This window comes from Varanus komodoensis, unplaced genomic scaffold (genome assembly GCF_004798865.1).
Source record: "Varanus komodoensis strain SLA01 unplaced genomic scaffold, ASM479886v1 scaffold17, whole genome shotgun sequence".
NCBI lineage: Eukaryota > Metazoa > Chordata > Lepidosauria > Squamata > Varanidae > Varanus > Varanus komodoensis.
This window is the reverse complement of record NW_025335505.1, coordinates 24,383,798-24,399,104: the sequence shown is the minus strand read 5'-3', so window position 1 is coordinate 24,399,104 and position 15,307 is coordinate 24,383,798.

Sequence of the window (15,307 nt, the reverse complement as noted above, 5' to 3'; positions counted from 1 at the left end):
TAGGTCTGGAGACATGCTTGGCCAGTCCATCACCTTTACTCTCAGCTGCTTTAGCAAGGCAGTGGTCATCTTGGAGGTGTGTTTGGGGTCGTTATCATGTTGGAATACTGCCCTGCGGCCCAGTCTCCGAAGGGAGGGGATCATGCTCTGCTTCAGTATGTCACAGTACATGTTGGCATTCATGGTTCCCTCAATGAACTGTAGCTCCCCCGTGCCGGCAGCACTCATGCAGCCCCAGACCATGACACTCCCACCACCATGCTTGACTGTAGGCAAGACACACTTGTCTTTGTACTCCTCACCAGGTTGTCACCACACATGCTTGACACCATCTGAACCAAATAAGTTTATCTTGGTCTCATCAGACCATAGGACATGGTTCCACTAATCCATGTCCTTAGTCTGCTTGTCTTCAGCAAACTGTGGGCTTTCTTGTGCATCATCTTTAGAAGAGTCTTCCTTTTGGGATGACAACCCTGCAGACCAATTTGATGCAGTGTGCGGCGTATGGTCTGAGCACTGACAGGCTGACCCACCACCCCTTCAACCTCTGCAGCAATGCTGGCAGCACTCATACGTCTATTTCCCAAAGCCAACCTCTGGATATGGCACTGAGCACGTGCACTCAACTTCTTTGGTCGACCATGGTGAGGCTGTTCTGAGTGGAACCTGTCCTGTTAAACAGCTGTATGGTCTTGGCCACCGTGCTGCAGCTCAGTTGCAGGGTCTTGGCAATCTTCTTATAGCCTAGGCCATCTTTATGTAGAGCAACAATTTTTTTTTTCAGATCCTCAGAGAGTTCTTTGCCATGAGGTGCCACGTTGAATTTCCAGTGACCAGTATGAGAGAGTGACACCAAATTTAACACACCTGCTCCCCATTCACACCTGAGACTTTGTAACACTAACGAGTCACATGACACCGGGGAGGGAAAATGGCTAATAATGCCTAATTTGGACAGTTTACTCACTTTTGTTGCCAGCAGCTTAGACATTAATGGCTGTGTGTTATTTTGAGGGGACAGCAAATTTACACTGTTATACAAGCTGTATACTCACTACTTTACATTGTAGCAAAGTGTCATTTCTTCAGGGTTGTCACATGAAAAGATACAATAAAATACTTACAAAATGTGAGGGGTGTACTCACTTCTGTGATACACTGCAGGCTTCCCCAACCATCTACAGTATATCTCACATAATCCTCCTGAGAAGCTGGCGTCTGCCCTAAATGACTGTACTTCCCAATGACCCCTCTAGAGATTGTGGTTTCATTGTTGCTATGGCACGCTAATGGGACCTAGCAATGGGTATCTCAGGAAAACCTCCTGTGGCCATGATAGACGTTTTGAAAGTAGTTACTTCTACCTGTTTATTAAGTTAATGATGTAGCAGTAAGACGCTATTGACATATACTTGTACCATAAGGTCATTTTCAAATAGAGCACGTAATCAGTCCAAGTGTCCCTGCCTTTAAAAAAATTGCTCTGTTCTCATTTCATGTCTGAAATAATTTGTTCATTCCTGAATACCAGATGTACTTTACATTCTGTGACATCTCTTATTTTAAGGAAATAGCCCTTATTGAAAAGAAAAACTGTGTTCCAGAAGTGTCCTGAATTTCAGAAAATTGCATCTCTGTAGAACATCAAGTCCCTATAATGTCTCTAATGTTGGACATTCAGATCTGATAAACTTAATTTCAAAAACATTGTGTTTCATGAGTGTGGGACATTTACTCTTCCTGTTACTACTACTGCTCAAAAGTTCACACTGACTAAGTAATCTATATTCATATATGATAATATCCCATCTTTATTTGAAAGGATGTTCACTTAAGCTGATTTTGTGATATATAAAATTTTGTATAATGTATTTGTATGAGTCATGATGCACAATTTTCAAATATAAGAAAGTAATTTGCTTAGGATTTGCTGTGTACAAGTGATGGGTCAGGACACATTAATGAGTTGCAACCTGACATAAGTTTGGTTGCAGGAGCAGTGGCAACACATATAAGTGGTAACAGATTAAGAATCATATCCTGAATATGCTTGTTTTGTCATAAGACTGGTCCTATGTCTGAAAAGGGTAAAAATTACTGAATGATGTAAGCCATCCTGAACTTCTAAGTGAAATATTATATGTTAAATAAATGCATAAATAAGGGTGAAGAGTAAGCAAAGCAGTTTTAAGAGTGGGCAGTTGCAGTTGCCCTCAACCAATTCCCCTTTATTCTGTCTTGCAATAGCAGAGGTATGTGAATGTATTCTCATTAAGGAATATTTTCAGGACATGGCGTGAGTTCTGTATTTGCAGTTGAATCTAAAAGTGTCACTGGCAGAATGGGCTTACTCTTGGCACTCTTCTGCATGTTCCTCAAATGTGCTCTAGAGCAGAGGTCCTCAACACAACGTTTGGGTGTCACAGGAGCTGCAAGCACCTCACATTGTTTCTGTGATAGTGTCCCCAACATGATTCCCAATTGTGCCACGGTGCCCATTTTTTACATACATTGATGGATTTGTATGTATGTAGGAACAGATATGAAATTCATACAGCTTTTCTGCCATTATGCATATCTTTCAGGAAAAGCAAAATATCCAAATATCCATTTAAAGATGGTGGTATCTGTGTGCTACTTATTCAGATACTGAAAGCATTATAAGGTCCTCAGTCCATTGTCTTAGAGAGGATGTGTGGGTATCCTTCCAGTACTGTAATGTCTGTCTTTTACTGTCTAAAGGACTCAGTTCAGGATGACCACCTGTTAATTTCTATGAAACAAGTTAATAATTTAAACATTTAAATAGTATGAATAGTTTAGACCAGGGGTCTCAAACTCAACTTACCTGGGGGCCGCTGGAAGTAGAGTCTGGGTGAGGCTGGGCCACATCAAGTATTCCACCCCCGCGGTGGTGGTGGGCCGCTTATCCCACGGCCGGCCCGGTGCCGCCAGCGCTTTGAAGGCCGCAGGGCCCCTCCCCCGTGCCCCGCCCGTCCCGGCAATTGGCCCGCGGGCCGCGAGTTTGAGACCCCTGGTTTAGACTGTACCAGTACTAAATTAATCTATATAATAGCCTCCCCCAAAAAGTAACAATTATTGGAAGTTGCCAAAACATGTGTTTAAAAGAAGCATTGGTTGTATTGCGCTGCCAGCAATCCATAAATTAGACATGCCTTTATTTAAGAGAGATTGCCATGCCCGGTAGATGCAAAACAAATGGGTTTTATTTATTTATTTATTTAAACGTTTTTATACTATCTATCAGTCTAGATGGCTCTCTGACTGGTTTACAGCATACTAATAAGTAAAATCACAAAGCTAATACATCATATAAAATATACCAAGCCCACATTACAGTGGTACCTTGGGTTCACAAACTTAATTTGTTCCATAATTCTGGTTGCAACCCAAATTGGTTGCAAACCAAGTCACATTTCTCCATAAGGTTCAGTGTAAATAAGGTTAATCCATTCTGAACCATAACTTTATGTTATATATAAAGGACAGCATATAAAAGTTTTAAATAAATAAATAAATACTTTCCCCCCTTTTTTTAAACCACAAAAATATGAGCCATGTCCCCAGGCTGTGGACTAAGCCGAGGCAGAATGCCTCCACCGCGACCTCAGGGCAAGCAGCTGAAACCCCAAACAACAATGCTCAGTGGACAACTTGATTCTAACTCTCAGCAAAGTCTTGAACCACTCATAATTGTAAAAGCCCTCCATTTTATGAACATTTTAGGTATGTTTCCTGAGCAGAAACCTCAAGATTTGCCTCCAAATTGGTAATAGGTGAAAATGGATGGCAACACGATTTAATACCAGATTGCTTACATTTTTATGGGTGGAGTACAGCAAAAAAACAACTCCACAATTGATAGATCATGATGTTGATGGTTCCCTGTGCCCTCACAGTCTCCTCCTGGTGGTTTTACCAAGTGTACTGTACTGGTGGCAGATACAAACTGACTTCTGTGAAAATGAGGAAGTAGCCCCCCAGGGAAGATCAGAGATGTCATCAGAGAGAATGAGAAAAGCCACTGTATGTATATTCTTGTGGAATCAGAGGGATTCTGAGCAATAACCGCAAAAGAGACCCATTGGTAAGCTTTAGGCAGTGCTGCTGCAGAGCTGCACTTTCTCCTGAAGACTGCAGTGCTGTTGTGGAGGAATTCAGGGCTGGTCCCATCAATTAACTACTCTTAAAGAAAGCTGATATTTGCTGCAAAAACTGTTCTACTGATCTTTTTTAATTTTTTTCCAAAGTAGTTGGGGTGTGATTAGTGAAGTAGAAGCAGTGTATTATGCCTGGTACAAGCAAAATGTGTTTTTGATAAGATTCTGGGGGCAAGTACCAAAGCCACAAATGTCCTCTCCCTGACCCTGACTGCCTGTGGCTGGTCACGTGTGCATGATCCATCTAGTGCTTTTATTCTGTAGGCAATAATTGCGGATACATTGCTATTTGAATGTCATAAGTTGATTGGCTGTTCTTTGAGGGGATGCTATGCTGATAGTCCTGCCTTTGAACAGAACTGGGGTTACCATCTTTCCTATGTTTCTGTACTTTAACACTTGTGTGACAAGTTGCAATTGAATTGGTGAAGCTTTTTCCATTACTGCACCTGCATGCTAGGAAAACCTTCTCCAGTAAAATTTATTTGTTACACAACTGTTAGAGGCACAGAAGACCTGCCAGGAAATAGAGGGGGAGACTTATTCGCCGTATTTTTTAATCTCATCAAACTCAAATGTTAATATATATTGTATTTAAATGTATTATCAGCTGTTACTTCTCTCTATATTTATTTATTTACCTGGTGCATATTTTGATTCAATGCTATTATTAAATATGTACACATCATGTTCATATACAATTTAGGCATTAATTCATTTTTGGCTCTAAATTTAGGCTTGCTTTGTGACACAGTCATGCAGAGAAAGGAGCCATTGCATCTGGCTGGTTGTGAGTCACTGCAGTCTTGTTACTAAAAGGCTATTGGGAAGGAACTGCCAAGAAGGCTTTTTAAATCTTTCACCTCATAATATAAATTATGACCTCTGTGCATTTTAAACAGAAAAGTATAGAAACTGTCTATTATAGGTCCTAAGTCCTAAAGTGGACTTTCACATACAAATCTCTGCAGGAGGAAAGAAAGGAGGAGTGCAGATGTGGGGGAATGTTAACTTCAAAAGATCACAGCATTTCACAAGGCAATCAGCAATTTTACTGCAAAATTAATGTTTACTAGAGAATGATCAGAGATGTAGTTTAGAGACTGAAATGTATACACATAGCTGCCAATGTATTTAGTGTTTCTCAATCCTGGGTAGTATTGCACAGTGTTTCTATTCAGATACAAGAGGCTGGAAGAAGATACACACCACCAAACCATGTAGTAGTAGTTTGTATCCGGGAAGCAGTTTAACAACACTGTTATCATCTTCTCTTCTATCTCTCTAATTACTGTTGAGAAAGCAATGCTATGGTCCCCTGGGAGGGTGCCTTAGGGGCAATAGAATGGTGTCTATTTCCTGCCACAGTTATAATCTTGGTGGCGGCCAAAGAATATGAGCAGGGATTTTGTCCCCATGAACAGCTGTGGTGGTACCTCTGAGGTCACAACTGCACTTAGAAAGAAGGTGGAGCTTCTCCTACAGATCACTTCAACAATTATCTATTATCTCCTTGTTAATCTTAACAAGAAATTAGGAGCTTTCATTTCACCATCCAATTGCTGCCATTGCCTAGCCCGTCACAGCAGCACTTAGAAAGAGGATGGAGGAGAGAGAAAGGGTATGCAAAAAAAGGGGGGGAAGGGGAGGGGAAGCAGAGGCATGGATACAGTGGACCCATAAGCCTTCCCATTACCATCTCTGCCCACTTAGAGGAGAGCTAGTTGGATGGCTCAGAAGCCCATCTAACTAAATATTCTATAAAGCAGGAACGGGAGGTAAAAATACCTCTGTTCTTCCTCCCATGCTAACTCCTAGGGCTTAGGACACATCAGGGTGAGCAATTTTGGGGGTCATAGGCCCCCTTTAACCACCCAGGACAGATTCATAGGCCTCATTATGTGAAACACCTGCAAAATCAAATAGGGAGTTTGTCACATTTTTTGCAGAAAGCTAGTACCATGTTTCAAACACATCAATTTCTTCCTGTCAGTTCTCTTTGCTGTCCAACTTTCCATACATAGAGTTTAGAAATTTAATAGTGTGGGTGGACTTGGCATTGGTATCCAATGAAGAGTTCTTCCACTTGATGATCTTTTCTAGTTCATTCATTGCTGCCCTTCCAAGTCTCAGTCTTCTTTGAATTTCTTGCCTGCAATCTCCATTTAATTGATGGCTGAATCCAGATATGAAAAAGCTTTCACACATAAAATTTCTTCACTCTTGGCCTTAAAGTTATGTCATTCTTCCATAATTATGAGTTTTCTTTTCTTAATGTTGAGCTGTAGTCCTGCTCTTTCTTTGCTCTTTCTTGCACTTTCTTCTTTTACTTTCATCATAAGTTGTTTCAATTCACTGCTGCTTTCTGCCAGTAATATGGTAACGTCTGAATATCTTAAATTATTGATATATCTTCCTCCAATGTTCTTCTCCAAACCTAATTCAACTTTCTTTATAATATGTTCTATATACAACTTGAACTAATAGGGAGATAAAAAGTACCCTTGTCTGATACCTTTGTCTGTGGGAAACTATTCTGTTCCCCATATTCTGTCCTAACTGTAGCTTCTTGTTCACGACATAGGTTACATGTCAGGACCATCAATTGCTGAGGCATACCCATTTCTTTCAGGACTTTCCATAGCTTCTTATGGTCCACACAGTCAAAAGGCTTTCCTGTTACCTATGAAGCATAGGCTGATCTTTTTTGAAATTCTTTGGTGTGCTCCAGTAGCCAACATATATTTGCAATATGATCTCAAGCAAGTTTCAGATGAACCCTGTTGAAATCCATCCTTCTAGCACCTGCAAACTTTTTCTCATGCTTGGCCTGGCCCTGCAAAGTAAGCCAAGCCAAGCCAAGAGGAAGTTTGTGAGTGCTTGCAGACCCCCAGTCACACAAGTGGAAACCTTCCCTGTCAGGAGCAGCTACAGGATGCAGAAAGGGGTGCTGTGAGCGGGCACATTAGCCATCATTCCTGGCAACCAACGTCCTTCCCTGCTCACTGCTGGTGGTGGAAGCAGCATGTATGGGAAAGAGGAAATGCAAGCGAGTGCACCATTCCCAGCAACCAACCTTCTTCCTTACCTGCTGTTGTTAGTGATGGCAGCAGCAGCTTTTGGGGAAGAGAAGTGCTGCTTGTGCAGAACATGGGGTTCAGTTTCTGGTGAGTGCCCGTCAAACACAGGACATGCTCACAAGGAATTTAAACTCTGGACCACTGCAAAGCTGAGCCCAGGGAATCCAGTTGATTCCCACCCCGAAATAGATTCCTCACACATCCCAAGTGCCTCTTTCTTCTTGGAATCCAGTTTGAATCTCAGGCATTTCTCACTCCATATAGAGTAAATTTTGTTATTGCAAAACTTTGAGCTTCAGCTTGTCTGCATGGGAAATTAGTGCAATGGCCCTATAGTTGCTGCACTCTTTTGTATCTCCTTTCTTTGGGACTAGACTATATATTGAAAATTTTCAATCTGTGGGCCAGTGCTTTGTTTTCCATATATGTTGGCATATTCTTGTTTGGATTTTGAGCAATTCTTTCTCTGCAGCTTGGAACAGTTATTTTTGTACCCTTCACAGCATTCCTTTTTAAAGGAGTCTGCCATCTTTTTATCTCTTCTGTATAGTTGTTTGCATATTGTTTCCACCTTCTTTTTATTTTATCCTGCTCAGTTAGTATGTTCCCTTGTTAGTCTTTCTGTATTCCTAATCAAGGTTTCAATTTCCGTTTGATTTCTTGGATCTTCTAGAAGAGGTGTTCTGTTTTTCCTTTTTTTGCTGTTCTCTTCTGTTTCTTTGGACTAGTTATTTAATGTTCTTTTTGTCTCTATATGATAGTTGCTGACAAGTTGCATTCAAGATTCTGGCCCTGTTTCTGCCACCTCTTGCTTTTGCTTCTCACCAGGCCTTAGTAACTGTGTTTCTTCTGTCATCCATCCAGTTTTTTCTCTTTTTGCTATAAGACCTGTGTTTTTACATAATGTCTTTGATTTCAGTCCACATTTCCTCTGACTTATGATCAGTTGAGTTCTGTAATGTACATCTGTTCTTTATGGGGGACTTTACATTCCTCAGGAATGTTAAGTTGTATTTTGGCACTATATTTCTATTAGTAATCTTTTTCAGCTTTACTCTGATTTTTTATATTAATAGTTTATGGTCACTAGTGAAATTCGGAGTTCGGCAAGGCTGTATACTGTTGCCCTGCCTATTTAACTTATATGCAGAGCACATCATGAGAAAGGCGGGGCTAGATGAATCACCAGTTGGAATTAAGATTGCTGGGAGAAATAACAACCTCAGATATGCAGATGATACCACTATCATGGCAGAAAGTGAAGAGGAACTAAAGAGCCTCTTGATGCAGGTGAAGGAGAGCGCAAAAGTTGGCTTGAAACTCAACATTAAGAAAACTAAGATCATGGCATCCAGTCCTCTCACTTCATGGCAAATAGATGAGGAAGAAATGGAGGTAGTGACAGATTTTATTTTCCTGGGCTCCAAGATCACCGCAGACGGGGACTGAAGCCAGGAAATTAATAGACGCTTGCTCCTGGAGAGGAAAGCTATGGCAAGTCTAGATAGCATACTAAAAAGCAGAGACATCACCCTGCCAACAAAAGTGCGTATAATCAAGGCTATGGTTTTCCCAGTTGCAATGTATGGCTGTGAAAGTTGGACCATAAGGAAGGCTGAGCGCCGAAGAATTGAGGCCTTTGAATTGTGGTGCTGGAGGAGACTCCTGTGAGTCCCTTGGACAGCAAGGCAATCAAACTGGTCAGTCCTAGAGGAGATCAACCCTGATTGCTCTTTAGAAGGCCAGATCCTGAAGATGAAACTCAAATACTTTGGCCACCTAATGAGAAGGAAGGACTCCATGGAGAAGAGTCTAATGCTGGGAACAAGAGATGGCAAAAGAAGAAGGGGATGGCAGAGAATGAGGTGGCTGGATGGAGTCACTGAAGCAGTTGGTTTGAGCTTGAGTGGACTCCGGCGGATGGTGGAGGACAGGAAGGCCTGGAGGAATGTTGTCCATGCGGTCGCGATGGGTCAGATACGACTTCGCGACTAACAACAACAACAACAACAATCTACTTGATTTCTATATTGGCCATCTGGTAACATCCATGTGTACAGTCTTGTCTTCATTTGCCTGAAGTATGTATTTCCAATAAACAGATTGTTGGCTTTACAGAATTCTGTGAGTTGTTCTTCTGCTTCAATGCTTATCCCTAGGCTAAATTTTCCTACAACATTTGATTCTGCTTTTTTTTTCCTGATTTTTCATTCCAAACACTTGTGATAATCAGCATGCCTTGTTTTGGTGTTATATTGATTTTCTCTTGGACCCTTGTATAAATTTTTTCAATTACTTCTTTGGCCTCTGTTTTGGAAGGTGGACTTGAATTATGCTTATGTTGTCAGATTTTCACAAATTCTGATTGGGATCATTTGGTTGGATTCATTCGGATTTACATTATAGCCCTTTACTGCTTATGCTACATCTTTTGTCAATATCTTTTGCCATTGTTTCTTCTGGAGTAAAACACTTTGTGTTGTCTGATTAAAAATGCCCCAGTCCAGTCCAGTCACTCAAACCAAGTATTGTAGTCTTTAAATCTTCCATTTCTTGCTTTAGAGCTTTCAGTTTGCCTTGATTCATGCTTCTCAGGTTCCATGTTAAATTCTATGTGTTGTGAGGCAGAAGACATTCCTTTTGCCTCTGTGCTTGTCAGCCACTGGATTTTCTTTTGGCTTTCAACTAGTTACATCTTTAGCAACAACACTATTTGTCCTTGTCCTTTGATCTTCAGTAACTGCATGCCTTCCAATCTGGCAGTCTCATCTCTTGTTTCATTTCAGATTGTTTCATCTTAGGGTTTACAAGCTAAGAATATTCAGAAATGGTTTGCTATGTTCCTATTCTGCCTAGTACTAACCAGAGTTAGCTTAAACTTCACTGCCATTGTCTGTGACAGATCCTTCACCCTTGTTACTTTCAGCTACTACTGGTATCCTCTAGCTGCCTTCAGGTATTTCTTTGCACCTAATCTCCATTAGAGATATTTATTCTCATCTCCTGATATGGCTGTTACTCCTGAAGAGGGTGGACGCCTCTTAGGCTGGTGTCTCTGCTTCCACTATGGGAGACCCTCCTTGGAGACCAGACTAATGAGAGAGTTTGGCCTTCTGGCAGATTGCTCTCAGCTACCCTGGCACTCTCAGATCACTTCACCACATTAAGGTGTGCATTCAACAGGGAGTTTTTAATACTAGGTTTTACTAAACATAGAACAATGGTTCTTTACTTAGGCACTTGTGTAATCCTTTAAAACATGCAAAGCTACATGCCATTCAGTGACTATGCCCCACCACTTTGAGAATGTTTTCTTTCTAAAATCCTACCCCTACCTGCTTTGAACTATGTATGCTTTCTATTTCCATCCCTTTTTGTAAGGAGTAAAACTTATTAAAGAGGCATAAAGTAATAAACAATAGGAAGTGGCTTTGTTTGATCGGCTCTTATGCAGCTAGGAGAAATAGTTATAATGAGATGTTACGAAGGAAAATGAATGGGGGATGAACACATGCACACATGCACGCACGCACGCACATGCACACACTTGTCTAACACTCAATTTACATTTGTACAATTATGAAGCTTCAAAAGCTTTTCTTGAGCCACTAGATTACTTAGGGTAATAATTAGCTGTGCACCACCACAGAAGTGATTCCTTGAAGAGAGTGGGGGAGTGGAGAGGAATAAACTTGATTAATTCTCCCTGTTCCTTTCATTGGAAAATGCACCCTGCACCACAGGACCCTGTAAGAGTGAAATTAGCTTCCCAGATAGGAATTGCTTCATGACAAATTGCTATGAAATTGTTTGTCTTGTATTTTATTTTCCTGTGGTGTATATCACTTGGAAGGACATGGCTCTAAAAAGTGGCTTATAAATCATAATAACAATAATAATGAGGATGTTTTTCATTTTAACAACTACTGTTTTTTGTGGAACTGATCTGCTAGCTCCCTTTTTTAGAAAGGCACTTTTACAAATAAGAAATAAGCCTTTTCTTTTCATATCCTGGAGGTTTTCTAGGATACTTATTATTAAATAACCTTCCATATTCAGCTTTTAAAAACAGCTACATTGAAGATTATAGAAAGAGCCCTTGTACACTACAATTTACTGTCATTTGCAGGCCTTCCAGACTGCACAGTCCAATGAAGTAATTGTGGGCTTCACACAGTAAACTTATAGCTTGGGAAGGGTGGCCATATAATGGGTCTTTTGGACATGATGCATTATGAACACAAAAGTATCAAATGGTTCTGAATTGCAGAGCCCTTCAGATTTGGTACTTTGCCAAAAGAACTACCACAATTCAAAAATTCATAAAGATGTCTCTGATTTCTTGTCTGTCATATTGGCCAATTCCAGGTTATGGAAACAACCATCAATTTTATAGTACACCGAAAATTGCTGAACATTGATGGCTTACATAGTGCTCTTCCTTTCCATTTTATCTTTAAAACAACCCTGTGAGGTAGGTTAGGTTGAAATAAGTAATTGTCTTAAAGTGACCCAGTGAAGGTCATGGCCAAGTGGAGAATAGTACCTTCCTGGTCCCCCTGTCCAGAAGTCTAACATTTATTTATTTATTTATTTATTTATTTATGAAATTTGTATGCCATCCAATTACTAACATCTCTGGATGGCTAACAGCATAAATAAATTGACGACCCACTCTGGCTACAAATACAATAATAAAATTCAATATTAAAACATATTAAAATATTGATTAAATAAAAAGGTCTTAACCTGGAACCGAAAAACATATAATGACGGCGCCAGACGGACCTCTCTGGGGAGCGCATTCCATAGTCAAGGCACCACTGCAGAAAAGGCCCACCTCCGGGTACTCTGTCTCCTAACATCTTTCACAGAGCATTCCCAGAGGAGGGCTTCTGTTGCTGATCTCAGGGGGTGGGAGGGCAAATAGGGAAAAAGGCATTCCTTTAGGGATCCTGGTTCCAAGTCGTTTAGGGCTTTATAGGTAATAACCAGCACCTTGAATTGAGCCTGGACTTTGATGGGAAGCCAATGAAGCTGATAGAGGACTTGGGGTTATATGAGAATAATGCCCAGTCCTCAACAGCATATTTTGAACCATCTGAAGTATCCGGACTATATTCAAGGGCAGCCCCATGTAAAGCGCGTTACAGAAATCCAACCAGGAAGTAACCAATGCGTGTGTTACTGTTGCTAGACAATCTTCCTCCAGGTGGGGATGCAGCTGATGGATTAGCCGAAGCTGAAGAAAAGCGCTCCTCGCCACCGCTGTCATTTGAGCCTCCAAGGACACCTCCGGGTCGAGAAGCACTCCCAAGCCGTGGACCCTGTCCTTTAGAGGGAGTGCAACCCCATCCAGGGCAAGGCCCAGGTCACCTACCCAGGAGCTCGAATCACTGACCAACAGAACCTCTGTCTTATCTGGATTGAGTTTCAGTTTATTGGCCCTAATCCAGCCTATTACCTCGGCCAGGCACCCGTTCAGTACAGAGACTGCCTCACCTGGGTTAGTTGAAAAAGAGGTAGAGCTGGGTGTCATCATCATACTGATGATTCCACAGCCCAAACCTCCTGATGACCTCTCCCAGCAGTTTCATGTAGATATTAAATAGCAAGGGGGACAAAATGGAACCCTTCATTACTCCATGGCAAAGTCGCCATGGCACAGAGCCAAAGTCCCCCAGCAGCACCTTCTGGAATCGGCCGTCAAGGTAGGAGCGGAACCACTGCCAAGCAGTGCCTCCTACTCCCAGTCCCGCCAGCCTATCCTGGAGGATACCATGGTCGATGGTATCGAAAGCTGCTGAGAGGTCCAGGAGAACGAACAGAGACACACTCCCCCGTCTCTCTCCCTGCATAGGTCATCATACAGGGTGACCAAGGCAGACTCAGTACCGTACCCGGGTCTGAAGCCGGACTGAAATGGGTCCAGATAATCAGTTTCATCCAAGAGTACCTGGAGTTGTCCCACCACCACCTGTTCCAACATCTTGCCCAAAAACGGGATGTTGGCCACCGGTCTATAATTGGCGGCCATCTCTGGATCCAGAGACACCTTCTTTAGGATAGGCCTGATTACCGCCTCCTTTAAAGGAGCAGGAACCCAGCTGTCCCTCAGATAGGCATTAATAACCTCCAGGATCCAGGAACCAATCCCGTGTTTGGCTTTGGTCAGCAGCCACAAAGGCCAAGGGTCGAGTAAGCAGGTGGTAGGACATACTTGTCCAAGCACCTTGTCCACATCATCGGGCTGCATTAACTGAAATTCATCCATTAATACCTGACCAGACGGGGTCATTGGTGTCTCCCCTAAGGGATCTGAATCAATTGTGGAGTCCAGCTCATGATGAATCTGACCTCTTTTCTCCTTGAAGTGCTGGGCAAAGTCATCACAGCGGGCCACTGATGGTGGTACAGGATCTTTCTTAGGGCCGGGGTATATCAGCCCATGTACCACTCGAAAAAGCTCCGCTGGACGGTACTGTGAGGAGGCAATGGAAGTGGAGAAAAATTTCTTCTTCGCCATCACCACCACCACAGCATAGGCTCGATAATGAGCATGTGAGCTCATGTTTTGTCACAGCAAGAACTTAGGAATGAGACATTCCTAGGTTGTTTGGTGATTCAAAGCAGCAGTGGCAGCAGCAACAGAAGCCTGACTTCCTCACTGTAGGACAGATTGGCATAAACATAGATTCAATGACTATACTTATTTAGAGTTGATTCAGGTAACACAGACCATACTTTGAAAGTTATGGCACTTAAGCTTAGAAATTATATATCAATATATATTAATTCAAGAGTGAAAAGCCTTGGCTTAGATTTAGGAACAGTCCAGAAGCACGTACATAGTCATAGTTAGAGACTTAATTCTTAGAACAACATTCTGGTATCAAAGCACTAAAAATCCAGGTTCGCAGTACAAGATTCAAATGCAAACTATGGTTCACAGGTCCAGACAACTTAGGGCCAAAGTCCCAGGTAAAAAGAGTGACATTCTTAAGAGCATGAGCTGATTTGAGTTTAAGGTCAAGAATAGCATTTGCTGTCAGCATTGCATTCCTAATGCACAAAACCACCACAAATCTTCCTGAAGGCTGGAAAATCCCAACAATACTAATTTGAACAGAGCAACAATCCCAGGAATAGTGATGCAGTACTTTATTTTAGTGTCTTGTCTTCATAAAACTTAGTGATTTATAATAATTCCTGGAAAGCCCTGAAGGCACTTTCACCTGATCCCAATTTTAAGAAATGGTTCATTTACCAGACCTTATTTAGTATAAATATCTGTTGACAGATGCTACACTGTACAATTGGGGTAAGGGAAGATTGTGGCTAAACAAACAAATGTAGTATTTATTTAATTTGTGTGTGCTTGCCCACACATGTGTATTTTCTGTAAGGCAATTACTATTTTATCATATTTCTACATGTGATTTTAGACCATGGCTTGTGTATTACAAGTAGCTTTGTTGGCATTCATTATTCAAATCTGGTTGTAATATATGTCACTTCCCTAGTTTTATTTTTTATTCACATTAAAAAATTAAGAGCAATGGGAGTGTTGCCACTGATTTCAAAAGCATGTAGGTCAGGTGTGATTTCCTATGGTTATCATTAAAAGTTCCCTTTCTGTAATTCACAGCCATTTAAACAAATTTCATTCCTCATCTGATATGCTTATATGTCTGTGAAAAACAAACAAGCAAAAAACAAGGGATTTGGAATTGATTGAAGAAAATTAAATTAAGAACTCACATTTTCATATAACATAGTCCTTAATATCTATTACACTCTATAATATAAAATAGACTCAGGTTGTAAACAGGGCACATTATTGAGGTAAAATTTAAGAGGCAGGAGATTGTGCTGAGCATCCGTTGGTTTTTGCCCTCCAGAAGTACTTCTTACAAAGGAAGAAGAAATTATACAAAATATTGTGTCATTTATTTTAAAATGTATAGCTCAGTGTGCCAGATATTCAAAGTAGTTGAATAATAAAAACAGATGCACCTTAGCTTAATTTAGAATTGTAGCATA